The 26,291-nt window shown below is 45.0% G+C and overlaps 1 long non-coding RNA gene across 1 annotated transcript in view; it reads right to left on the bottom strand.

Moving 5' to 3' along the window:
- Positions 1-469: 469 nt before the first annotated feature.
- Positions 470-26,291, bottom strand: part of LOC142254622 (uncharacterized) — a 116,677-nt gene continuing 90,855 nt past the window's right edge. Inside the window, exon 2 of the long non-coding RNA XR_012727282.1 lies at positions 470-593. This is a non-coding gene — a long non-coding RNA (uncharacterized LOC142254622). The remainder of the gene's footprint in view (positions 594-26,291) is intronic.

The following is a 26,291-nucleotide window of genomic DNA, read 5'->3' on the forward strand; positions in this document are numbered from 1 at the left end:
TTGCACGGTATAACTTAAGATAATAAAAAGCACATGCATTTTATTGTAAAGAGTTTTCTTCCCAAAATGTCTACAATACATGGCTGTCATAGATTCAAATTGCTTTGGACCTTCATTATGAACATAGTCCAGTCTATGCTTCGGTGGACCTCATCCACTTGGTACCATGTTTCTCTCGCAGTCACCGACAGCCATGTTGAGTGATCATATTGGGGACAGTAATGATCGGCTGATCACTAGGACAGTAAGTTTTATAAACAATGTTATTCAATATAGACTTCTTATAAAAGTAAAGTGCTTCATCCATCAAAGAAGCAACAAGAATAAGATGTAGAGTACATAAGAATATTTTAAAATAAAGAAAATAAATGCAATTTACAACTATATATTTCTGAATATATTTAAACACTTATTAAAATAAGCCAAATTGTAAACATAATAAACAAAAAAATATTAATCCAAGGAAACATTTTATTAGGGGCATGCCTTTATTTCATGGGTACAATTACATAGGAGATAATATTTATTTTCATATCACATGTAGATCAAGAATAGACGTATCCAATCTGCTGCGCCAGGTCTTCATTCATGTCCTTGAAAAAAGAACAGAAAATCTGTTTAAACCAATAATACCCATAATATTCTTAAAGACAATAAAGAAAAAAAATCTAAGAAGACAAGCAATTTTAGGAAATTATGTTATCAACCCCTTCCAACTGTAGCTAATTGTCACTTTATTTGTTAATAACGCAGGAATTCTTCTGATTCTAGTGATTCTTACATCATTTTTTGTGACACATTGTACTTTAGAACAGTTATAAATCAGGGTTGCTAATAATTGCATTTAATTATTAAAATAGCAGAAATTTAATAGTTTAAAAAATATAAAATGTTAAAAATTTATATTTTTATGCCCTTAAAACATAGCCATTTCACAGAAAATTGTTAATAACTAACATTTACCATGTGTTTAGGTTAGGTTATGCTCTCATATTGCATTATAAATTATAGCTCTCAAAATATAGTAATGCAAAAACTTTTTTTTGTGCAAAAAAAAAGAATTTTTTACTGTGTGATAGTAGCCAAATAAAACAAAAACTATATAAATCTGCAATCACACAACACGAAGAGTAAAGCGATCTAATCAGTTATACCGTAAGGTGAATGGTGTAAAAAATAAATTAAATGAATTCTCCACATGCTGTTGATTTATTCATTCTGCCCTCCAAAAATCAGAGTAAGGTTTGGCTCATATTTATCCTATGCTCTATGCTGAGCACTTACACCAAGGTTTCTGTGTAAATCCCTGAAATACGTGATTCAGACTGAAATCCAGAAGGAACATTCCCTATAAAGAGGCGGAGGGAGTCACCTAAAGCGGACTTCACACGCTGCGACATTGCTAACGAGATGTCGTTGGGGTCACGGAATTTGTGACGCACATCCGGCCTCGTTAGCGATGTCGTTGCGTGTGAAACGCACGAACGACCGTTAACGATCAAAATTACTCACCTAATCGTTGATCGTTGACGTGTCGTTCTAATCCCAATTATCGTTGCTGTTGCAGGACGCAGGTTGTTCGTCGTTCCTGCGGCAGCACACATCGCTATGTGTGACACCGCAAGAACGAGAAACATCACCGTACCTGCGGCCACCAGCAATGAGGAAGGAAGGAAGTGGGCGGGATGTTCCACCCGCTCAACTCCGTCCCTCCGCTTCTATTGGACGGCTGCCGTGTGACGCCGCACGAACCGCCTCCTTAGAAAGGAGGCGGTTCGCTGGCCACAGCGACATCGCTAGGCAGGTAAGTCCATGTGACGGGTCCTAACGATGTTGTGCGCCACGGGCAGCGATTTGCCCATGACACACAACCAACGGGGGCGGGTGCTTTCACCAGCGACATCCCTAACGATGTCGCTGTGTGTAAAGCGCCCTTTAGACTCTCTCTGTCCTATTATCCGACCATGCCCATTGTGCATAAAAGTGCGGTTTACCACCTCTTTTGTGCACATCTTAAAAGCCAGACATCGCCTAACAGAAGTCACACAGAGTAGAGTAGCTCTGCTGCCTCTTTAGTGAATGGATCCATTGGGCCTTTCATCTGAAGCATGTATTTTGTAAATTTAGATGGAAACCCGAATGTAAGCACTCAGCATAGACCAAAACGATAAATGTGTACTGATCGAAAATATTCTGTACCCCAAAATGCCATCAATAAAAGCTTCTACTCAATCAATGAGAAACTAGTCCCCACTCAGGTTTGCCATACATATTACTGGTAGCACAAAGGCTCTGGAAGAGTGCTATGGCTCCTCACCCCCCCAAAAGAAATCCAGCATAATCTGAGCTCCCAAATCCTAGTAATCCTCCCTCTGAGCCCTACAGTGCACCTAAACCACATCTAGCATCCATTTGTTTTTCCAATTCTGTAGTGAAGAGAACATGCTAAATTTACAGGATGCAGGTCTTCTGAAGCTCAAGCTGGGCACAATGTATAGGCACTAAAATGACAGATTTTCATTTTCACTCTGCAACATCCATTGCCTCTTTATTTTTGGAAAACACTGGTGGTGTCACCTCTCGTCACAGCTGCCGATAATTTGGATGTTACTATGTGACCCTGCTGATGTGACCTGTGGTGACCTCATGAAGTCTCACACAGCACAGCGTGAGAGTCTACAGTGACTGATGTCTCAGCCTATGAAGTTTGTTCTATCAATGTTCTTCATAGGCTGGAACAGTGAGTCTGGGAATGTCGTGGGACCTCCATAGCGATTACGGCAGACCTGATTTGGGTTACGATGGTGAATGAGGGTGTCTCTTGCCATGATTTTGTTACTAATTCTCTCTTTTTATGTCTTTCAAGGTCGCTTTTCTAGAATATCGTGGAACCTCCATGTGGATTACGGCAGAACTTAAAGGCTTTTTATTTTTTATAATAAATTGGTGAATGAGGGCTGTTGCCAGAGGGTGTTTTTATAAATAATTTTTTTTTGTGTTTTTTTGTATTTATATCCACTGGGTTAGTAATGAGGGTGCCCGCTAGATGTCCACCTATTACTGTTACCAGGGCTTGATGCCAGCTGTTCATTCACAGCTGGCATCCAGCCCATATATTACCCTATTTTCCACCGCACTAGAGCAGTAGGATGAGTTAGAATTGGCGCATCTAATGAATGTGCCACTACTGGGGTGGCAGCAGGCAGTTATTTTAAGGCTGGGAAGGGATCAGTAACCATGGCTCTTCCCACCTTGAAAATAACAGACCTCAACTGTCACCTTCACCTTGGCTGTGACCCATGTTCTTTTTAAATTATTTCTTTAATTTTGGCTCTCATACAGATACACTGGGAGCTTGTGACGTAACTTGTGACTTTCGCTCAGTCAGAAATTATAGTCACAAGATGGTGATATCGGACTGGAGAAGCATTGGTAAAAGGTGAAGCCACCGGAAGGTGAGTATATCATGGGGTGCAGGGACATACATTTAAAGTGCCACTCCAGGGCTGAGAACAAAAACAAAATGCTGGAGTGGTGCTTTAATAAAGTTAGTTTTAGTCACCAAAAATGAAACAAAAACACATTGTTACATTTTTGCAGTATTTTTGCACTTCTTCGTTACTTTTTAAGGATGAAAAAATGCTGCAAAATTTTGAAATAATTGACATCCTGCAGATATAAAAAATGCAGCAGTTTTCCCAATTCAGTCAGGAATAAAAATGTGCATGAGATTCCTGAAATATCTTAGCTTTTGTTAAAACTGTAAAAAAAATCAGCTTTTAATTTGCATAAGTAACACAGCAAAAAAAAGACTTCAAAAATGCAACATGCGAACATAGCCTTACATCAGCATTATATTATATATTGACCTGAGTGTAGGATTAAATTCACCCAAGGAAATAATTTTTCTGGGATTGTTTGATATAAGATCCTTGAGAAACCTCTACCAGTTTGTTTTTTTTATTTGAGACAAACTGATAAAGCTCTGACCAAACTGTCATGGTAAAAACTGACACACTGACCAAACTCTGATCTAAAACACCGATGAAACTTGGACTGTTTCATGTATGAGAAAAAAAATTACTGACGTACCACGGAGCTCTTACATAGCTAATGAGACTAATAAAAGTCACATCAAGTCCAACCTACTGTCTTAGGCCATGTGCCCATGGAGAAAAGATCATGCAGAATTTTCTGCAGCAAAATCTGCAGTATCTCTCTGAAAATCGCACCAAAACTTTGGTGCGTTTTTGGTGCGGAATTTGATGCAGAATTTAGTGTGGATTTTGGTGTGGATTTTAACCATTGAACACTGTGGGAAAATATGCACCGCAGGTAAATCCTCAGGAATTATTGACATGCTGCAGATTTTTCCGCAGGGAAATCCGCACTATTTCCGCAGCGGAAAAAACGCAGCATGGGCACAAGACTTCCAAAATGCCATAGAAATGGCTGGGGACTTACAGTAGTCCGCTTACGAAATCCGCGGCAAATCTGTGAAAAAAACGCAGCAAATCCTGCAATAAATCCGCAGCATGGGCACAGGGCCTTATAGTATTATCCAGAAGAAGGCAAAAACTCAAGTAAGATTGATCAAGCAAGTCTGTAACGCTTGTCGCTGGAAATGGTAAAGTGGCAAGCTGAAGTGTACCCATTGGAGCACAGGGATCCCCCTGAGCTTCCTCTTTAGTGGGAGGGGTTCGACTAAGCGCCCACCGCGAGGCAGATACCAGGTACCACTCCTGGGGCAGTGACCGGGACTGTGGCAGCTGACCCCCATGGCAGGGACGGACCATGGAAGAGACAGGCTGAGTCTCTAGTGTAGACAGGGACTACCTGGATAGCAGAGGCAGACAGCACAGCCAGGATGGACTGGCAGAGCCAATAGCAAGGACTGGAATCACCAGGGTAGCTGAGACAGATGGCATGGCCGGAGTTGACGGACACAGTCACTAGTGCCAACAGGGCAGGACGGACAGGTAGCAGGTAACAACAGCACAGAATGGACAGGAACCTGGTACAATCAGGGCAGGACGGACTCAACCAGGTGCAAACAGGGCAGCACAAACTGGAACCAGGTACTAAGAGGGTAGCATTATCTGAAACCAGGTATCCACAGGACAGGACGGACTGGAACCAGGTGCCACCAGGGCAGGATGGACTGGAACCAGGTACAAGCAGGACAGGATGGACAAGGGGATCCCAAAACTAGATGGCTAGGGAATAAATTCACTAGCTACCTGAAAATGTTAATCAGGTACCTCCCATAGTGGGAGACTGCCTTAAGTACCCAGTGCCTCTCAGTGATAGGCTGAGAGGCACTTTCAGAAAATGGTCCTTTAAGAGAAGGGCAGCCGTGTGCACGCACGTCCTAGGAGCACTCCGGGAGGACCTGTGCCACATGTGTGTCGCCCAGGGATAGGGGTACTCAGATCCGGGCCAAGGGTCACTTCAGTAAGTTTCACGGTGGCGTGACCCGGTCTGTGATCCCAGGCTCCACAGTAAAAAGGGGTTATTGAAAAAGGGCATTGTCCGTGATGCCACCCACGGGTTGTGGTGATGGTGGGCACCACCGCTGCTGGTGACGGGGGATCCCGGGTGCGATGGCGGGGAGCAGCTTAAGGTGTTGACCCCTCCGTGGGTAGGGGCAGTGTGTCCCGGGGCCCGATGGGGGATAAGCAGGGAGCAGGGCGCAGTGCTGCGGTGCCTGAGGGCACGGGCGTACTCATAAGTATTTCACACAGAGTCACTGGTAAACTAGGAATTGCCGATGTCAGCAGCCTTCAGTATGGATGGTGTTTGGATCCCACTCACGGTGCAGCAGACCCCTGTTCTTGCCCTGCAGCCAGATGTTTCTTTCTCCTCTCTTGTTCTCCACTCTCTCTCCTTAGTCGGGAACGGGAAGCCCACTCCCCTGCCGTGATCCGGGTCTTCCCTGGGTACCGGCGGGCCACCACCCTGCCCCGGCTACCTCGGGCCCCTTCCTCACACTTCCCTTCCTTACGGCAGCCAGGAGCTATCCTCCCCTGGTCTGCTCTCTTCACACTCCAACTCTTTCTGCTCTCGCCCCTCCCCTGCTGCTCAGTTTAGCTCTTACACTTGGGGGGGGTGTCTGTCCTGCTGCACTGGTGTGGGATCAGGTTACCAATGAGGAGAATGACCTGCACTTTGCTGGATTTCTGCAGGTCTGTGACACCCTGGTTTTGCCAGGGCGTCACACATGCACAGGCCCCGGGAGGGGGGAGCAAGAAGCACCAACATAGAGGAATGCAGGGACACAGGGTAGCATGATGAGAGCGGGCGTCGCTGCGGTGAGTAAGCGGGCATCCCTGTGGGGAGGGAAGTGAGGGATGCAGGTATGCCAGCGCTACACAGCACATATTTAGGTAAAAATAACCTGATGATGACTCCAAATGGGGAAATTAAATTAGATCCTTGGATTAACTCTTCATTTCCATCGTACTAATGCCGTGTGATATTTGTTCTTTTAAGAAAGTCAACCAAACCACTCCTAAGCTTGTTCAAAGTCTTGTTCTTAGCAGAACTAAATTTATGTGACATGATAGATGAAGCACAAGGTATACAGGAGTGATTTAACTGAACAAGATACAGGTGGCGGATGGAAATTCATTTATTTTTAGACAAACATTCGTCCCTTTTTATAGCTTGAATTCAAATTGAAAGCTTGTCAAGGTTGTGTGATGTAAATCACTACTAGATAAATAGCCCAACATAAACTACTTCAGTGAAGCCAATGTGAATCTGTAAAAGTTTTTAAAAAAAGCAAATCTGTTAACTATTTTGATATTTGTATCTTTTTCCAAATTCAGTCATTTTTGGATATTTATACCTAAGGGGTACTTTGCACGTTGCGACATCGCTACTGCGATATCGTCGGGGTCAAATCGAAAGTGATGCACATCCGGTGCCAGTAACGACATCGCAACGTGTAAAGCCTGATGCACCGATAAAGGATCGCAAAAGCGCCGTAAATCGGTGATCTGTGCAGTGTCGGACATTTCCATAATGTCGCACCAATAGGAGATATGATGTTCCTCATTCCTGTAGCAGCACATATCGCTGTGTGTGAAGCCGCAGGAGCGAGGAACATCTCCTACCTGCGTCCACCGGCTATGCGGAAGGAAGGAGGTGGGCGGGATGTTTACGTCCCGCTCATCTCCGCCCCTCCGCTTCTATTGGCCGCCTGCCGTGTGACGTCGCTGTGACGCCGCACGACCCGCCCCCTTAGGAAGGAGGCGGGTCACCAGCCAGAACGACGTCGCAGGGCAGGTAAGTGCGTGTGAAGCTTCCGTAGCGATAATGTTCGCTATGGCAGCTTTCACAAGATATCGCATGTGCGACGGAGGCGGGTACTATCGCGCTCGACATCGCTATCATTGGCTAGCGATGTTGCAGCGTGCAAAGTACCCCTAAGCTCTTAAAGTTGTTAAATTATGTCTCAACATTGTCTTATCAACTCAATGATTTAGTTGCATCACAAACAGTAATGATGACCCCTTGACACTGACCCTAAGCTACCCTGAGCTCCCTGATGTCCCTAGATGAGTTCTTTCACCCCTGACTTACTCTAACATGACCGTGACTAGTGAGAAGGGCAGCAGGAGCTCTAGTCCTGCTTTATGTTATAGATTCAAAAGGTGTTAAGCACTATCCGCACCTCTCTTTCCATGGATCACACCGCCACACTGATACCAAGGTATAGCAGGCTATCACTGGCAATTATCCAGGCTAAGAGATAAGTACTTATAGTTACATAGTTACATAGTTACTAAGGTTGAAAAAAGACCTAGGTCCATCCAGTTCAACCTTCCTCCACCAGTTCTACATTTGGTCACAAAGTCATTTATAACCAACAATGTTTTGTGTACTGAGGAAATCATCCAGCCCTTTTTTGAAAGCTGTTATAGTATCTGCCATTACTACCTCTTGTGGTCGGCATTCCACAGTCTGACTGATCTAACTGTAAAGAACCCTTTCCTATTTAGGTGTTGGAATCGCTTTTCTTCCACTCGCAGTGAGTGCCCCCTGGTCCTTAGTATTGTCTTCAGAAGAAATAAGTCATGTGCCAGTCCTTTATATTGACCACGCATGTATTTACACATATAAATGAGATCTCCTCTGAGACGTCTTTTTTCTAAGCTAAAAATATCTAACTTTTTCAACCTGTCATCATATGGGAGGCCTTCCATTCCTTGTAATAGTCTAGTTGCCCGCATTTGAACTGACTCTAACTTCTGAATGTCCTTTTTAAAATGTGGAGCCCAAAACTGAATCCCATATTCCAGATGTGGCCTTACAAGTGATTTATAGAGGGGTAACAATACATTGGGATCACGGGATCTAATCTCTCTTTTTATACACCCTAGAATCTTGTTTGCTTTTGCAGCTGCTGCTTGACATTGAGTGCTGCTGCTCAGCTTATTTGTAATGAGAATACCCAAGTCCTTCTCCTATTCTGTAGTCCCAAGTTTACTTCCATTTAATGTATACGCAGTTATAGGATTACTCCGTCCTAGGTGCATTACTTTACATTTATCAACATTAAATCTCATTTGCCAAGTATCTGCCAATTCTGACATCTTATCCAGATCTTTTTGTAATATTATACTATCAAGGTCAGTTTTTAATATCCTACATAGTTTGGTGTCATCAGCAAAGACTGACACTGTACTATCAATCCCATCCACAAGGTCATTAATAAAGAGATTAAAAAGAATCGGTCCTAGCACAGATCCCTGCGGCACCCCACTGCTGACTATAGCCCATGTAGAGAATATACCATTTATGACGTCTCTTTGTTTCCTATCTTTTAGCCAATTCCTTACCCAGTTGCATATAGTTTCCCATAGTCCTTGCTTCTGGAGCTTTAGTATAAGGCTATTATGTGGTACAGTATCAAATGCCTTTGTAAAGTCCAAATAAATCACATCAGCTGCATTACCAATATCCAGGTTTGCACTTACCCCCTCATAGAACCCCAACAGGTTGGTTAGACACGACTTATCTTTCATGAATCCATGCTGTCTGTCAGTTATTATATTATTTTCTGCAACATATTTTTGCATGTCATCCCTTAAAATGCCCTCAAAAACTTTGCATACTACTGATGTCAGGCTTACTGGACGGTAGTTGCCTGGATCTACCCTCTTACCTTTCTTAAATATCGGTACCACATCAGCAATCCTCCAATCCTGAGGCACCAACCCTGTTATACCACAGGGGAGTGCATAAACCAGAATAGCTGATATAACAATGATTTTAACCCTTGCAGCACTAGTACAAGGGAAATATGCTCGGCTGACAACAAAGCAAAGCAACTCCAACCAGTACCGGTGTGCGTGTAGCTATGCGTTGCGACCATCTGACACCAGCAATAGAAGGGGCCCCTTTCTGTCATGGTAGCCCTGTGACAGAACCCCCCTCCTTAGAGGAGACTCTGGACCCTCACGACCTGGTTTATCTGGGTGTAAAACATGAAAAGACTGGACCAGCCCAATCGCATGAACATTAGATAATGGAACCCACATATTCTCCTCTGCATCGTAACCCATCCAATGCACCAAGTGTTGAAGTGATCGGCATACAAAGCAGAATCAATAATCTTGCCCACCTGAAACGCAAGATTCCCATCAACAACAACTGGAGGAAGAGGCAACGGTATTGGTTCTGAAGAAGAAATATATCTTTTGAGGAGTGATCGGTGAAACAGATTATGGATTTTAAGAGTAGGTGGCAAAGCAAGGCAAAATGCTACTGGGTTTCATTACGGCGACTATCTTGATGGGACCGATTGACCTTGGTCCCAATTTCAAAGAAGGAACTTTTGATTTAATGTTTTTAGTTGACAACTACATCAAACCACTAACACTCAAGTCCAACCACAGACCAACCACACTCTTACGATCAGCCATACATTTATATTTGGAACCCATTGCATTAAAATTATTCAGAACCCCCCGCCGCACAGAGTTTATGCAAAAGGAAAACTGCTCTTGCCCAGGAACACTTGAAGAAGGATCTCCATTAAAAGTACGAAGAACAAGGACTTGCCTGTGGATTCCTGACATTGGTTATTTACCACAACCTCTGCTAAAGGTAAATAAGAAACCCAATCCTCCTGATGTTCAAAAACAAAACACCTCACATATGTCTCAAGATTTTGAGTTACTTGTTCAGTCTGCTTACGAGACTGCGGGTGCAAAGCGAAAAATGAGAGATTAATTCCTAAATGAGTACAAAATGCATTCCAAATCTTTGATATAAATTGGATCCCACGACTCAAAACAATATCAGAGGGGAGCCAATGAAGTTTCACAATCTCATTAATGAAAACTAAGGCCAAAGTTTTAGCGCCTAGAAGTGCAGGTAACATTTTACCTGTAGAAAAGGGGAGATAAGTGAGAAAATTCACAGGTGAGTCCATAGTCTACAAGGAACGGGCAAAAGTTACTGATCCCCAGATGGACCAGTATGGATTTTTTTTAGAATGCTCACATGTAGTACAAGATAATACATAATCACAGAATTCTGATACAACCTTGACCACCAAAAACAAGAGACTGGATTCATAGTAGTTTTACTACCTGGATGACCTGAAAGAACTGAATCATGATGTTCACTTAATTGTATAAGTCAGAGGTTCAAAGGAACAAAACAGTTTTCCTGGGGGACAAGCGGCAGTGACATCGCACTGGGTCTCCCCGACCTCCCTCTTCAGGTCCGAACATATTGCAGAAATTGCGATTCCTTTCTACAAAATGGGGACAGGCTTAACACCCTTGGGAACGGTGTGTCACAAAAAAGTTGAATCTGGTAAAAAACCGAGCCCACCTTGCCTGTCTAAGAGTCACTTAGCAAATTCCAAATATGATATATTTTTATTATCCATGCAAACCATAACCAAATGTACTGCCCCTCCAAAAAAAAATTCCTTTCCTCAATAGCCAAATTTATAGTCCAAAGTTCCCTATTGCTGATATCAGTTCTTTTCGGTGGTAAAAGTTTTTTTTAGAGACAAAAGTACATAGATGCCATTCATTTGGGGATGACCCCTGTGATAATACAGCCTGTTATGATCCGGAACCATGGAAGACCACCACAATCATTGGCAAAAGGTGACAAGAGCATTGGCAACTAATCTGGCCGCCATCCCCTTACTAACCATCACAACTAGAAGTAGCCGAGGGGTGAACTAACATCCTGAGCACCGCGAACCCAGCCGGAGAACTAACTATCCTAAAGGTAGGAAAGATGAATAACTCTCTGCCTCAGAAAAAAGACAAGAATAACTAGCCCCCCACATTCAAAGACTGCGGTGATATAGGAAAAACACAATTCCCAGGTAGATGACAGGATTAGCAAAAGGTAAGGCCTCTGCTGACTAAAATAGGAAAGGACAGGAAAGGGACTGATGGTGGCCAGAGAAAAACCCTGCAAAATACCAAATTCCTGATAGTACAAAAAGGCCCTCAGATCGCACGATCTGAACTCCGTCCTATACCAGGTGCCCTTGTCATACCAATGAACAGAAAACAAGAATCATAACAAAGTCAACAAGCCACAAACAAATGGACCCAAAGGAGATATACTCCACACAGAACTGCAGGGAGTTCCCCAACAAGCCACTGAGGGGAAAAAAATCCCTGCAAGCGAATAAACTGAAAATAACCACAGAAAATGACAAACCCAGATAAACAAAAGAACCAGACAATAAATAAAGAGCAAGCACTTATCTGGGGAAGATGTGGTGTAGAGCAGGTTTAAGCAGGCTGGAGATACAAAGAACAACTGATATCCGGCAATCAGACCAGGATTTAAATAAGCAGAGAGTTAGCAAGGGAAACACCCACTGCACAACACACTTGGTCCAAGTCCAAACCATTCCTGGTCACCAGAGGGAGCCTCCCAGCAGCCAAAACATAACTAACATTCACAACAGCAAACCCCCCACATTCAAAGACTGCGGTGATATAGGAAAACACAATACACAGATAGATGATAGGATTAGTAAAAGGTGAGGCCCCCCACTGACTAAAATAGGAAAGGACAGGAAAGGGGCTGATGGTGGCCAGAGAAAAACCCTGCAAAATTCAAAATTCCTGATAGAACAAAAAGGCCCTCAGATTGCACGATCTGCACTCCGTCCTATACCAGGCTCTCTTGTCATACCAATGAACAGAAAACAAGAATCATTACAAATTCAAAAAGCCACAAACACATGGACTTATTGGAGCAATACTCCAAACATAACTGCAGGGAGTTTCCCAGCTAACCAACTGAGAGGAAAATCCCTGCATGCAAATAAACTGAAAACAACCACAGTAAATGACAAACTCAGATAAGAGTAAAAGAACCAAACAACAAATAAAGAGCAAAGCACTTATCTGGGGTAGATGTGGTGTGGAGCAGAATGAAGCAGGCTGGTGACCAAAGAACAACTGACATCCAGCATAGCCTGCAATCAGACCAGGATTTAAATAAGCAGAAATTTAGCAATGGAAACGCTCATTGCTCAACACACCTGGTCTATGTCCAAACCATTCCTGGCCACAAGAGGGAGCCTCCCAGCAGCCAAAGCATAACTGACATTCACAACAGTACCCCCCCTTGAGGAGAGGTCACCGAACCCTCACCAACGCCACCGGGTCGCTCGGGATGAGCATGATGGATGGCGCAAACCAACCTGTCCGCATGAATATCAGAAGCCACAACCTAAGAGTTATCCTCCTGCCAATAACCCTTCCATTTCACAAGGTACTGAAGCTGACGCCTACTGCGACGGGAATCCAGAATTTTTTCATCCTCATATTCCAGATCCCCTTGCACCAAAACAGGGTCAGGAGGCGCTGCTGCAGGAACTGTTGGCTCCACATGTTTCTTCAACAAGGACTTATGGAAAACATTGTGAATCTTGAATGACACAGGCAGAGTCAAACGGAAAGACACAGGGTTGATAATCTCCGAAATCTTATAAGGTCCAATAAATCTGGGCTTAAATTTAGGAGATGGAACTCTCATAGGAATATTTTTAGAGGACAACCACACCATGTCCCCCACTTTAAACCGGGGACCAACAGTCCGACGCCGGTTGGCAAACTTTTGGGCAGTTTCTTGGGACTGAAACAATTTATCCACTACCTACCCCCAAATCTGCTGTATTCTGTTTACCACCGAATCCACCCCTGGACAATCAGATGCCTCAAGCTGCCCCGAGAGGAACCTGGGGTGATATCCAAAATTGCAGAAAAAGGGGGATACCAATGTGGTAGAGCTAGCTCTATTGTTAAGGGCAAATTCAGCCAAAAGCAAAAACAAAACCCAGTCATCCTGATCCGCAGAAACAAAACACCGTAAATAGGTCTCCAGGGTCTGGTTAGCCCTTTCAGTCTGACCGTTGGTCTGAGGATGAAACGCCGAGGAGAAAGACAGCTGAACACCCAATTTGGAGCAAAAAATCCTCCAAAACCTGGACACAAACTGCACCCCTCTGTCAGAAACAATGTTTTCGGGAATACCATGCAAACGAACAACATGTTGGAAAAACAAAGGCACCAACTCTGATGAAGATGGCAACTTAGATAAGGGAACCAAGTGGACCATCTTGGAGAATCTATCACAGATCACCCAAATCACAGTCATTTTCTGAGAGACGGGAAGCTCTGAAATAAAATCCATAGAGATGTGCGTCCATGGTTTCTTAGGTACCGGCAAAGGCAATAATAGCACACTAGAACGTGAACAACAGGGCTTAGACCTAGAACAAACTCCACACGACTGCACAAAACGACGGACATCCCGGGACAGGGAAGGCCACCAAAAAGAGCGTCTCACAAGATCCCGAATACCAAAAATGCCAGGATGACCCACCAAAACAGAGCAATGAACCTCAGAGACAACTCGGTCTCTCCATTGGTCCAGGACAAACAGTTTCCCTGTAGGACATCTCTCAGGTTTATCCCCCTGAAATTCCGCCAGTGCCAACCACAGATCAGGCGAAATGGCCGAGAAAACTACACCATCATTCAGGATAGTAGACAGCTCGACAACCTCCAAAGAGTCAGCACAGAAACTCCTGGAAAGGGCATCGGCCTTAACATTCTTGGTGCCCGGCAAAAAAGAGACGACAAAATTAAACCGGGTAAAAAACAAAGCCCACCTGGCCTGCCGAGGATTCAACCTCTTGACCGATTCCAGATAGGTAAGATTCTTGTGGTCCGTAAGCACCACAACTTGATGTCGATTCCCCTCCAACCAATGCCTCCACTCTTCAAATGCCCACTTCATAGCCAATAATTCCCGGTTCCCCACATCATAATTCCGTTCAGAAGGAGCAAACTTCTGAGAGAAAAAGTCACAGGGCTTAAGTTTACCCGAAGTAGCGTCTCGTTGAGACAGAACAGCTCCAGCTCCGATCTCTGAGGCATCGATCTCAACTTAAAATGGGCGAGACACATCAGGTTGCTGCAGGACTGGGGCAGAAGTAAATCGCCTTTTAAGCTCCTGGAAGGCCACAATCGCCTCTGGGGTCCAATGCTCAGCATCAGCTCCCTTCTTGGTCAAATCTGTCAGAGGTTTGACAATGGCAGAAAAATTGGCTATAAATTTACGGTAAAAATTAGCAAACCCCAAAAACTGCTGCAGGGATTTCAGAGAAGTCGGTTGCACCCAGTCGTAAATAGCCTGAACCTTAACCGGGTCCATTTCGATAGCGGAGGGAGACAAGATGAAGCCCAAAAAGGAAATCCTTTGCACCCCAAAGAGGCACTTTGACCCCTTAACGTACAGTGCATGATGCTTAAGTATCTGAAAAACAGCCCGTAAGAGTCGGAATCATCAGAAAAAATCAAGATGTCATCCAAATACACAATCAAAAATTTACCAATAAGGTCCTGAAAAATATCATTCATGAAGGCCTGGAAGACGGAGGGTGCATTAGTTAGCCCAAAAAGCATCACTAGGTACTCAAAATGCCCCTCAGGAGTATTAAAAGCCGTCTTCCATTCATCACCCTCCTTAATACGGATGAGATTATACGCACCCTTGAGATCCAGTTTCGTAAACCATTTGGCGCTCTTCTCTCTAGAGAAAAGATCAGACATCAGAGGCAAAGGGTACTGATATTAGACCGTAATTTCATTAAGAAGACGGTAATCAATACAAGGCCTCAACGACCCATCTTTCTTAGCAAAAAAGAAAAAGCCAGCACCCAAAGGAGAAGATGAGGGCCGAATGTGCCCCTTCTCCAATGATTCCCTGACGTATGACCGCATGGCATCATGTTCGGGCACAGACAAGTTGAAAATCCACCCCTTGGGAAATTTACAACCCGGCACCAGCTCAATGGGTCAGTCACAGTCCCGGTGTGGGGGCAGAGAATCAGATTCCTGGTCATTAAATACATCACGGAAATCAGACAGGAAGGTCGGAACATCAACTGCCTGAGCAGACGTGGACGACACGGAAAGGTCCTGATGCAAACCTTGACAACCCCAACTAGCTAACGACAAGGATCTCCAGTCAAGAACTGGATTATGGGTCTGCAACCACGGAAATCCCAATACCAAGGTATCCTGTATATTATGCAATACTAAAAATGTACAAGTTTCCTGATGCGCTGGTACAACTCTCAGAGGCACCTGGGTCCAAAATTGGAGTTTATTTTCAGCCAAAGGGGTAGCATCAATGCCCCTTAACACTAGAACTACTGGACTCGTGACACCTATATAGAAATACATGGTGCAAAGTAGTCAAAATTACTACCTCAGTAGTTCTAGTGTTAAAGGAATAGGAGTTTGCAAAGGAACCATGGGGAAACCACAATCCCTAGCAAACCCAAAATCCATCAAATTGAGCGCTGCCCCTGAATCCACAAAGGCAAATGCAGAAAAGGAAAACAATGAGCAAATCAATGTGACAGACAAAAGAAACTTTGGTTGCAAAGAACCCACAGTAACAGAAGTAGCCACTCTCCTTTCATGTTTAGGGCAGACAGAGATGTTATGAGAAGCGTCACCACAATAGAAGCACAGTCTGTTCTTCCATCTGAACCCCTGCCGGCTAGCATTAGAAAGGACCCTATCACACTCCATAGACTCCAAAGGCTGTTCCACAGGCACAAAACCAGCAGGTATCTTCCTGCGCTCACATAACCGCCTATCAATCTGAATGGCCAAGGTCATAGAGGCATCAAGACCAGAAGGGACGGGAAATCCTACCATTACATCCTTCACAGTATCAGCAATACCCTTCCGAAAAAGAGCCGCAAGCGCATCATCATTCCATTTGGTAAGGATCGCCCACTTTCGAAATTTCTGACAAAACGTTTCTGCAGAATCCAAACCCTGAGTTAAGGACAACAAGACCTTTTTTGCTTGGTCCACAATATTGGGTTCGTCATATAATAAACCCAAGGCCTGAAAAAAGGAGTCCACATCACTGAGAATCGGATCATCAGACGCTAAAGAGAAGGCCCAGTCCTGAGGGTCACCACGCAGAAGGGAGATGACAATCTTAACCTGCTGTACGGGATTCCCTGAGGACTTAGGGCGCAGGTCAAAAAATAATTTACAATTATTTTTGAAGCTCAAAAATCTCGACCTATCTCCCGAAAAAATTCAGGAACAGGAATCTTAGGCTCTGCAAGGGGAGTCTGTGCAAGATAAGACTCTATACCTTAGCATCAAGATGAACAACACGCTCACCCAATCCATCCATGCTAGAAAAAATAAATCTTCCACAGAACCCAAAGAAGAAGAGGAAAAAACACCAAAAAAAAAAAAAATTCAGCACTTTTTTTTTTTTTCCTTCTTAAGAGTACCCTTTAAATTTGTTGGCCGGATGTACTGTTATGATCCGGAACCATGGAAGACCAACACAAATCATTGGTAAAAGGTGACAAGAGCATTGGCAACTAATCTGGCCGCCATCCCCTTACTAACCATCAACACTAGAAGTAGCCGAGGGGTGAACTAACATCCTATGCACCGCGAACCTAGACGGAGAACTAGCTATCCTAAAGGAAGGAAAGATGAATAACTCTGCCTCAGAAAATAGACAAAGAATAGCAAACCCCCCACATTCAAAGACTGCGGTGATATAGGAAAACACAATACATAGATAGATGATAGGATTAGCAAAAGGTGAGGCCACCCACTGACTAAAATAGGAAAGGACAGGAAAGGGGCTGATGGAGGCCTGAGAAAATTCCAAATTCCTGATAGAACAAAAAGGTCCTCAGATTGCACAATCTGCACTCCGTCCTATACCAGGCGCTCTTGTCATACCAATGAACAGAAAACAAGAATCATTACAAATTCAAAAAGCCACAAACACATGGACTTATAGGAGCAATACTCCAAACATAACTGCAGGGAGTTTCCCAGCTAAGCAACTGAGAGGAAAATCCCTGCATGCAAAAAAACTGAAAACAACCACAGCAAATGACAAACTCAGATAAGAGTAAAAGAACCAAACAACAAATAAAGAGCAAAGCACTTATCTGGGGTAGATGTGGTGTGGAGCAGAATAAAGCAGGCTGGTGAACAAAGAACAACTGACATCCGGCATAGCCTGCAATCAGACCAGGATTTAAATAAGCAGAGAGTTAGCAATGGAAACGCTCATTGCTCAACACACCTGGTCTATGTCCAAACCATTCCTGGCCACAAGAGGGAGCCTCCCAGGAGCCAAAGCATAACTGACATTCACAACAACAGCCCCTACACCCACCTCAGATGCATCCAACTCTACAATAAATGGTTGGGAAAAACAGGGCTTTATGAGGAACAAAACTGAAGCAAAGCTTTTATTTAAAGAAGCAAACACCACATGGGCCTTGTCAGGCCATTTAAAAAATCTGTCCCTTTTCTTTTCACATCCGATAATGGTTTAGCTGCTACTGAAAAACTTCTTTGAATAACCTACGGTAATACTTGGCCAAAGCAAGAAACCACTGTAAAGGTTTAAAATTTTAGTGAGATTCTAGTCTAGGACTGCTCTGACTTTCGCACGATGCATTTGAAAACCGGTGGATGATAATAAATACCCTCCTGAATGGTGAACACACATTTTTCTGCCTTGAAAAGAGTTTTGTCTCCCTCAGCGCCTGTAAAACTTGCCTCACAGGTAACTAGTGTGACTCTAGGCCAGGGGAATAAATTAAAATGTCATCCAGACTGCTACGAATCTACCCACTAGATGTCGTAAATGTTATTAACAAAATCCTGAAAACGGCAGGAGAATTGGACAAACCAAAAAGTATAACAAGGTTTTCATAATGCCTCTTTGGGGTTTCACGGCTGACCTCCACTCATCCCGTTCCCTAATACAGATAACATTGTAGCCCCCCCCCCAAGATCCAGTTTGCAAATAATTTGGCCCGATAATCAGGTTAAAAAGATCCGGAATGAGGGGGAGAGGGGTAAGGATCCCGAACAATGATCTGATTTAGTTAACGGAAATCCAAATAGGGGTGCAACCCCCATTTTTTTGTTAACAAAGAAAAACCATAGTACAATTGGAGATGAGGAGGGTCTGCTTTTGCCTCTAGCAAGGCTCTCTGAAATGTCATTCTTCATGGCTTGCCTATCAGGACTAGAAATGCAGAAATGTTATATAACTTACTTTTAACACACCATAGTCTGAATTAGCTAGTCAGACCAATGAAGCTCAAGAAATCAAAATAATTTAAAATTATTCACATCCCACTACCCCAACATACGTTTCACGCCCTCAAAGATGAAGTGAAATGTACGTTGGGTTAGTGGGACGTGGATACAGCTGCCAGTAGTAAGTACCACTTTTGTCTATGTGACTCATTTGTATATGGTCCTGGGTGACCGGGTAATCTAGCTACATGCATGGAGTAGAATTAGACATGCTCAGTATACTCTCTGGATGATTTATATTAACCAGTGCTATTGCACAGCACAGAGCACTTTATTTTCATCGACTTATTTATGTATAAATTGTGATGATACACTGTTATTTATTTATTACATACTTATGTAAATTGAGATATTATATGATGTATTTCACTTTGCATCAGCACCACTGGTTTTATAAGTACATATTTTCTGGCTTGCTATTTTTCCATGTGGCTGGTTATTATGTTGTGAAACTTTTTCTTAGATTTTTTATCATACTGAATTTTGAATAAAAATAAATATTTTAAATTATTTAAGATTTCTTAAGCTTCATTGGTTTGAATACCTCATTCAGACTATGGTGTGACTTGTAGCTATTTGAAGTTTCACCACTATAGTGGGGAAACAGAAACATATTGTCTAGGCATTTTTGTGATTAATAACTTACTTTTAGGCAACTTGACCCCTGGAATTAGATTGGTTGTGCAAACATAAGGGCAGTAAGGCGGCAGCTCCTGATACCCTTGCTTGGAAAAAACATCCCCAAAGTCTGACAAAAACTCACGCAAAGACCTGTTAGAATCATAGCTATACAGGTGTTCATACAGTTATTTAGACAGTAATTGCTCCACCTCACTCCCTCCCATGACTGCCAGTCTACTACAGGATTGTGTAAGGTAAACCAGGGAATATCTAGAACCACTGGGGAGGGTAGCCCCCTCAAGCACATAACAGTTGATAGATTCAGTGTGCACACCCCCAACTTGGAGACCTAAATCCTGAATGACCTGAGTGAAATGCTCTTTATTCAGAGGTGCCAAATCTATAGCTATTATGTGAAAAAGCAATCGGAATGAGCTGGGTAAAGGTCAGAGATTGTCGCATCTAATGGAAGTGACAACTCTGGGTAGCTGCAGGCTGCTATTTTTAGGATAAAGGGGGCCCAATAACCATAGGCCTCCCAAGCTGTCAACTTTATCATGTCTGGGTATCAACATTGGGGGGACCTAACGGCTGCTTTTTTTTAAAATATGTATTTAAATAATTAAAAAAAAAGCCACATGAGGTCTCTTGTATCTTGATGCACAGCCAAAATAAGCACATGGCTGGGGGCTGCAGTCTGTAGCTATATGCTCTATCTTTGTTGTGCTCATAATATGGGTGGCCCCTACTCCAATTTTTTTTTTTAATTTATTTATTTATTTTTGCACCAATATAGACACGCAGATAGTGTGTGTGTGATTCCAAGTAGTCAGGCACGCTGTCACACAGGGTGGGGGCAAGATCTGATTGCAACCAATCACAGATGCCGGAACTGCCGGTGGGTTGGGGAAGCAGTGCCTATGCATGAGGTTAATGAGCAGCCCTGGAAGTAGTAGGAGTGGCCTCAGAAGTAGTATTACAGCTGCGCGGGAAACTGGTAAGTATAACATGCCTACTTATCCCTATTTTCTTTCTTTTTCTCTTATTTTTTTAATTACCCAAGTTGCCAAATCCGGATAGGTACCCGGAGTTCCCTGAGTGCCTGGGATCGAAGCATACGTACTTGTGAATCTGCGCAGATCCGGAATTTAACAGTCCGGGTCTGCCCCTCACTAGTTATAGCCACAATTTCCATCACTATCAGAATGACAAAAGGTTCCAAGCAAAGGGGGAAACCATTGGACTTCTGTTAAAGGGCTTATCTGGCTATAAGGTGCAAGTCTGCAGTCACTTTGACTGAAGACTTGTGAATCCCCACATTGTGTGCACTGCATGTGTGGCGCCCCTGAGGCTCAGTCGCCACAGGGTACTGCATCTCTCTTAAGATGTAGTACTCATCCTGGGTAAGGAGAGATTAATCGCTGGTGTATCTCACATTCACACAACAAACACAACAGGGGAAGAAGCACTAGGGTAGGCTGGGGGGTGGCCATCATGAAGCATGGGTCTTCCCGATCACTAGGACAACCACCTGGGAGGGCGGCACCTCTTGGGTAATAGGGAAGGAGCATCTAGACACAGTCAGTTAGCCCCAGGCACAGCATCTAGACACAGTCAGTTAGCCCTGAGCACAGCTTGGGGTGAAACACACTCTTGGGACCTCGGTCCAGTCTTTTTTTACCTCACACTTCTAGGAGTGCCAAAGGACCCACGGCTTAGAGCAGGTAGCTTAGCCCTTGGTTTTCCACAGCTACATGGGATTCCCGGGTCTGCGGAGAATGCAGGAAACACCCGCAGCCCGTTCCACATTTCACACACAAGGATTGGAGGGACCCAGATCAGAAAGGACTCACAGTGGGAGCACTGGTGGTGACCTCAAATTGCTCGGTATCAGCTGGGCCCATCACAGCGGTGGCCAGTACTTCAGCAGCCGAGTTACCTAAAAACTGTGAGTAAAACACCTGGAACCCGCAGAGACTGTGTCCGCCTGTTCTTGCCGGCGGCGGCGCTCCGCACTTCGGTGCTCGCCATTACTACTCCCCTCATCATACTCCCCGGGGCCGGCTCCACCTGTGGAGAGCAGAACCATCTCGGCTGCTACTACCATGTTCCCCAGAGGACAGCGACAGTAGCGGCGGCTAATTCCCTGGCCGCATACCACAGGTGGCAACACGAAATCAAACCTCCATTACAAACCATCCCCTCCTTTATTGTACACCTCAGGGCCACGAAACCGGGCACAAGGGCCACCCCGTGTCATCCCCAGATCTGACATCACCGGCCCGGTGACAAGTAACTTAACTCCTTTCCCTGTGGGTACTACACATGCTGTTAGGATTTTCTAGTGCTAGGGCCAGGAGTGGCGTGATTGAGACTGCATATACTGTATGTGATTTGCATACATGCGATCAACTGCTGAGTAGAGATGAGCGATGCTCGATTAGAACCGTTCGCCAATTTCAAATTCGAGTGATTTGGGGCGGTGTTCGAGTCGTTCGACGAACTCGAACGATTTGATTCAAGTTCAGCCGTTCGAGTTACTGTTTGACAGCGGTTCGATCACCAAAAGTGTAGCTAGTTACCAGCTGGCTTTTCACTGTAATACTGTCAGTCACTGTTAATAATGATATCAAAATTCAGCGTATAGTGTGCCGGGGGGATGGGATTTAGATCAGTGCTGCTGAGTGCTGAAAGAATGGTGATCACCATTTTTTTTTTTCCTAACCGCGCATACAGTGGGGCGGGCCAGGCTGTCAGCCAATCACAGATACACACACAGAAAAGTGAATTTTTGCCAAACAAGCAAGAGCATGTGTCATTGGCTGTGCATTTCACATGTTCTTGCCCTAAAAAACCCAGCCATTTTCCCCATCGCCGCCATTATCTCTCTGCTGCAGGTGTGTGACAGTCACCGCTCCCGCTGCTGCTGTTGCTGTGTGCGCTATAGACTTGCAATCTAAACATCGGTTTAGGGATTAGGGACTACTTGTAATTTCAGTCCTCTTCAGGGCTACGTTACAGCAGTTCATAGACTAAGAAGGTCTGTTCCAGCGCTGTGCAAGGGTTTATCACAGCGTCTGTCTAAATCAGCTCAGGCAATTTCTTGGGGCATAGTTTCATTGTCAGGGATAGTAAGTGAGGGTTCCTCTGCTGACAACAAAGCTACACCACCTCTGCATTGTACACCACTACTCCATTTTTGCTACGCCAGATTAAGTGCAAAAAGTGCAGACAGTTACTTGGAGCATAGTTTCACTGTCTGGGATAGTAAGTGAGGGTTCCTCTGCTGACAAGAAAGCTACACCACCTCTGCATTTTTGCTACGCTATTTTAAGTGCAACAGTGTCTAATTTGTTCACAAACAAAATGAGTGGCAAAAGGCCAGATGCTGGTGGAAAGGGGAACAGGCGTGTTGGAAAGGGAAGAAAAGTTTGTGTCCGTGGGGTAGGTGGTAAAGCAACAGGAACATCTGCTGAAGAAAGGCCATCTTCCAGCAAAAGTAAGATGTCTACTACTTTACGTGGACAATCTGATATGATCCCTTTGTTACGGAAATGACCATTGCTACCAAAGGTGGATGAGGCACAAAAACAGCAGATGCTTGAATGGATCTCAAGTGCTCCATCAGGTGGCCTCTCCTCCACCTCTACTTCAACATCCCAAAGACTCCAGTCCTCTGAGTTAACACCCCAATCACACTTGCTTTCTACCAGCTCTCAAGTCTCCACCCGCCTTGCAGAGTATGGGGTAACAGAGATGGTTGAGTCTGCAGAGCTGTTCAGTCACACTATAGCCTGGGAATCAGAGGTCTGCTCCAAAGCTGCTGTGAGTCCAGACAAGGAAATGATCTGCAGTGATGCCCAGAAGCTTTATGAGTCAGATTCAGGCCCAGATGAAGAAGGTTCTGAGCATAATGTAGACCCTCATTCCCAAACTGTAACTCCACTTGGTGGAGACAATGAGGAACATGCTGATGACGATGAGACTCAGATACCTGATTGGAATGACAACTTAAGTATTCGGTCAGGGCAGGAACAGGTTGGCTATGAGGACGAGAGGAGTGCAAACACACAGGGTGATGGTAAGGTTGTAGTTCCCACTTACTGTCAACCCACAGTCAGGCACTCGATGAGGTCAACAGAGGCGGTGGAGGAGGATGCGACTGACGACAAGGTTAGCTTATGCCTTCCTGGACAGAGACGGAGTACTGGAAGCACGTCAATAACTGCATCCTCAGCCACAACTCTGCCTATGAGCACAAGTCGGGGTGGCTCTGCAGGTCGCATGGGCTCTAAGCCTTGCCTAGCCTGGTCCTTTTTTCACATCGCAAAGGATCTTCCAACCCATGTCTTCTGTAAGATTTGTCGCCAATCTCTAAGTAGAGGCCAAAACCTCAATAGTTTGACTACTTCGTCCATAAACCGTCACATGGATATGAAGCATAAGTCGCAGTGGGAAACTCACTGTGCTACAATGCGGCCTAGCGAAGCGGGCCAGCCACCGTCTGCCCCTTCAAGTGCATCCACGCTCTCTTCATCCTCTATGACTGTGGGGACAGCAGTCACACATGCTTTTCGACGCAGACCTTCCACCTCTTTAACCGCAACAGGCAGTATGATTGGCAGGTCGTCAGTTGTTTTGTAAGTGGAAACAGCTGCTGGTGTTGAGCTCCCTCAGACATCGAGAGCACCACCTTTGGATGAAGGCAACATTATGTCTCCGCCTGCACTGTCCTCACAGACCAGCAGTTTTCCAGAGACACCCAACTCAACGCCGTCTCAACACAGCAGCCAGCCCTCGGTCCCTCAGATGTGGACAAGTAAAAGACCATTTCCTCCTAGCCATGACAAAGCTAAGAGGTTGACTTTCAGCATCTGCAAGCTGTTGGCTACAGAAATGCTGCCTTTCCGCCTGGTAGACACAGAGGATTTTTGAGACCTTACGTCTGTTCCAGTACCCCAGTACCAGATGCCTAGTTGCCACTACTTCTCCAAGAAAGGTGTGCCTGCGCTACACCAGCATGTCGCACACAACATCGATGCTTCCTTGAGAAACTCTGTGTGTGACAGGGTGCATTTCACCACAGATACTTGGACCAGTAACCATGGACAGGGGCGTTACATGTCGCTGACTAGGCACTGGGTAACTATGGTGAGAGATGGGAAAGGGTCTGCTGTACAAGTCTTGCTGCCCCCACGAGTTGTGCGTCAATCCTCTGTATTTAGAAGTTCCTCAAATGCTTCTCCCTCTTCTACCTCGTCTAGGTCCTCCACTTCCGCCCAAAGCCTGTCTGGTCAGGCCTCCTGCATTGTAACTGCGCACAAGGAATCCCGCACACCTCCTTACTATGCTGGCAGCAGAGCTCAACGGCATCAGGCGGTCTTTATGTTTAAATGTCTGGGAAATGTGAGTCACATAGCAGCCCAGTTGTGGTCAGCTCTGGAGACCGAGTTTCGTCAATGGTTGTCTCCACTCAACCTGCAGTCAGGGAAGGCTGTGTGTGATAATGCTGCAAACCTGGGTGCGGCCCATTGCCGGGGCAAGGTGACACACGTGCCTTGTATGGCTCATGTATTGAACCTTGTTGTCCAGAAATTTTTAACCCACTATCCCGGCCTACATGGGCTTCTGCACAGGGCATGGTCACTATGTGCTCACTTCTGCCATTCACACGGCGCAGCTAAACGACTTGCATCGCTCCAGAAGTCTTTCAGCCTGCCAGTTCACTGCCTGAAATGCGATGTGTCAACACGCTGGAATTCGACTCTCCACATGTTGCAGTGACTGTGGCAGCACCGCAGAGCCCTGGTGCAATACGTTATGATGTATAGCCTAGGCCAATGAGATCCAGAGGTGGGGCAGATCACGCTGCTGGAGTGGTCTCAGTCAAGGACCTATGCACCCTTCTGCATAGTTTCGACATGGCGACGAAGATGTTTAGCGCTGACAATGCCATTATCAGCATGACAATTCCAGTCATTTACATGCTGGAGCACACTCTAAACAGTATTCGGAGTCAGGTGGTGGGACAAGAGGAAGGAGAGGAAGTACAGGAGGATTCATATGCGGAAGGGATACCAAGATCTACAGGGTCCAGACATTCAGCATCACCAAGGTGGCAGGCATGGGATGGTGGGGGAGAGGGATTACCAAGGGTGCATGGTAGCAGCCAAACTGTTGAGGAAGGTGCAGGAGCCCAGGAAGAAATGGAGGATGAACTGGCGATGGCCATGGAAGACTCAGCAGATTAAGGAGACCTTGATCACATTTCTGTTGTTCGAGGTTGGGGGGAGAGGTCAGAGGAAGGAAGCATGATTCTCACCTCGCTGCCACCAACACAGCAAGGACTTGGTCCTCCTGGATGCGCAAGACACAGGAGCGCCTTCTTGCTGCACTACGTACAACATGACCCTCGGATTGTCAGAATTAGAAGTAATGCTGACTACTGGGTAGCCACACTCTTAGATCCCGGTACAAGTCAAAATTTGCCGAAATATTTCCAGCCATAGAAAAGGATGCACGTATGCAGGAGTATCAGTAGAAGCTGTTATGCAATCTTAGCTTGGCTTTTCCACTAAACACCAGTGGTGCACAGAGTGAATCTCACAGTTGTAACTTGCCAACCATGGGACTCTCGAGTCATCATCAGTCAAACCGTACCAGCAACACCGTATCTGGTGGTAACAGCAATTTTATGGAATCGTTTCATGAATTTTTTAGACCATCCTTTGCAAGACCACAAGACACAAGAAGTCTGACACATAGTCAACGCCTGGAGAGGATGATACAGGAGTATCTCCATGTGGATATTGATGCCATGACTCTGCAACTGGAGCCTTGCTCATTTTGGGCTTCCAGTCTGGAAAAATGGCCTGAGCTCGCCACATACATCTTGGAGACCTTGTCGTGTCCCACAGCCAGCGTTCTTTCGGAACGTGTCTTCAGTGCTGCTGGGTGTGTGTTGAGAGATAAGCGCACGTGTCT

This window comes from Anomaloglossus baeobatrachus, chromosome 10 (assembly GCF_048569485.1).
Source record: "Anomaloglossus baeobatrachus isolate aAnoBae1 chromosome 10, aAnoBae1.hap1, whole genome shotgun sequence".
NCBI classification, from domain to species: domain Eukaryota; kingdom Metazoa; phylum Chordata; class Amphibia; order Anura; family Aromobatidae; genus Anomaloglossus; species Anomaloglossus baeobatrachus.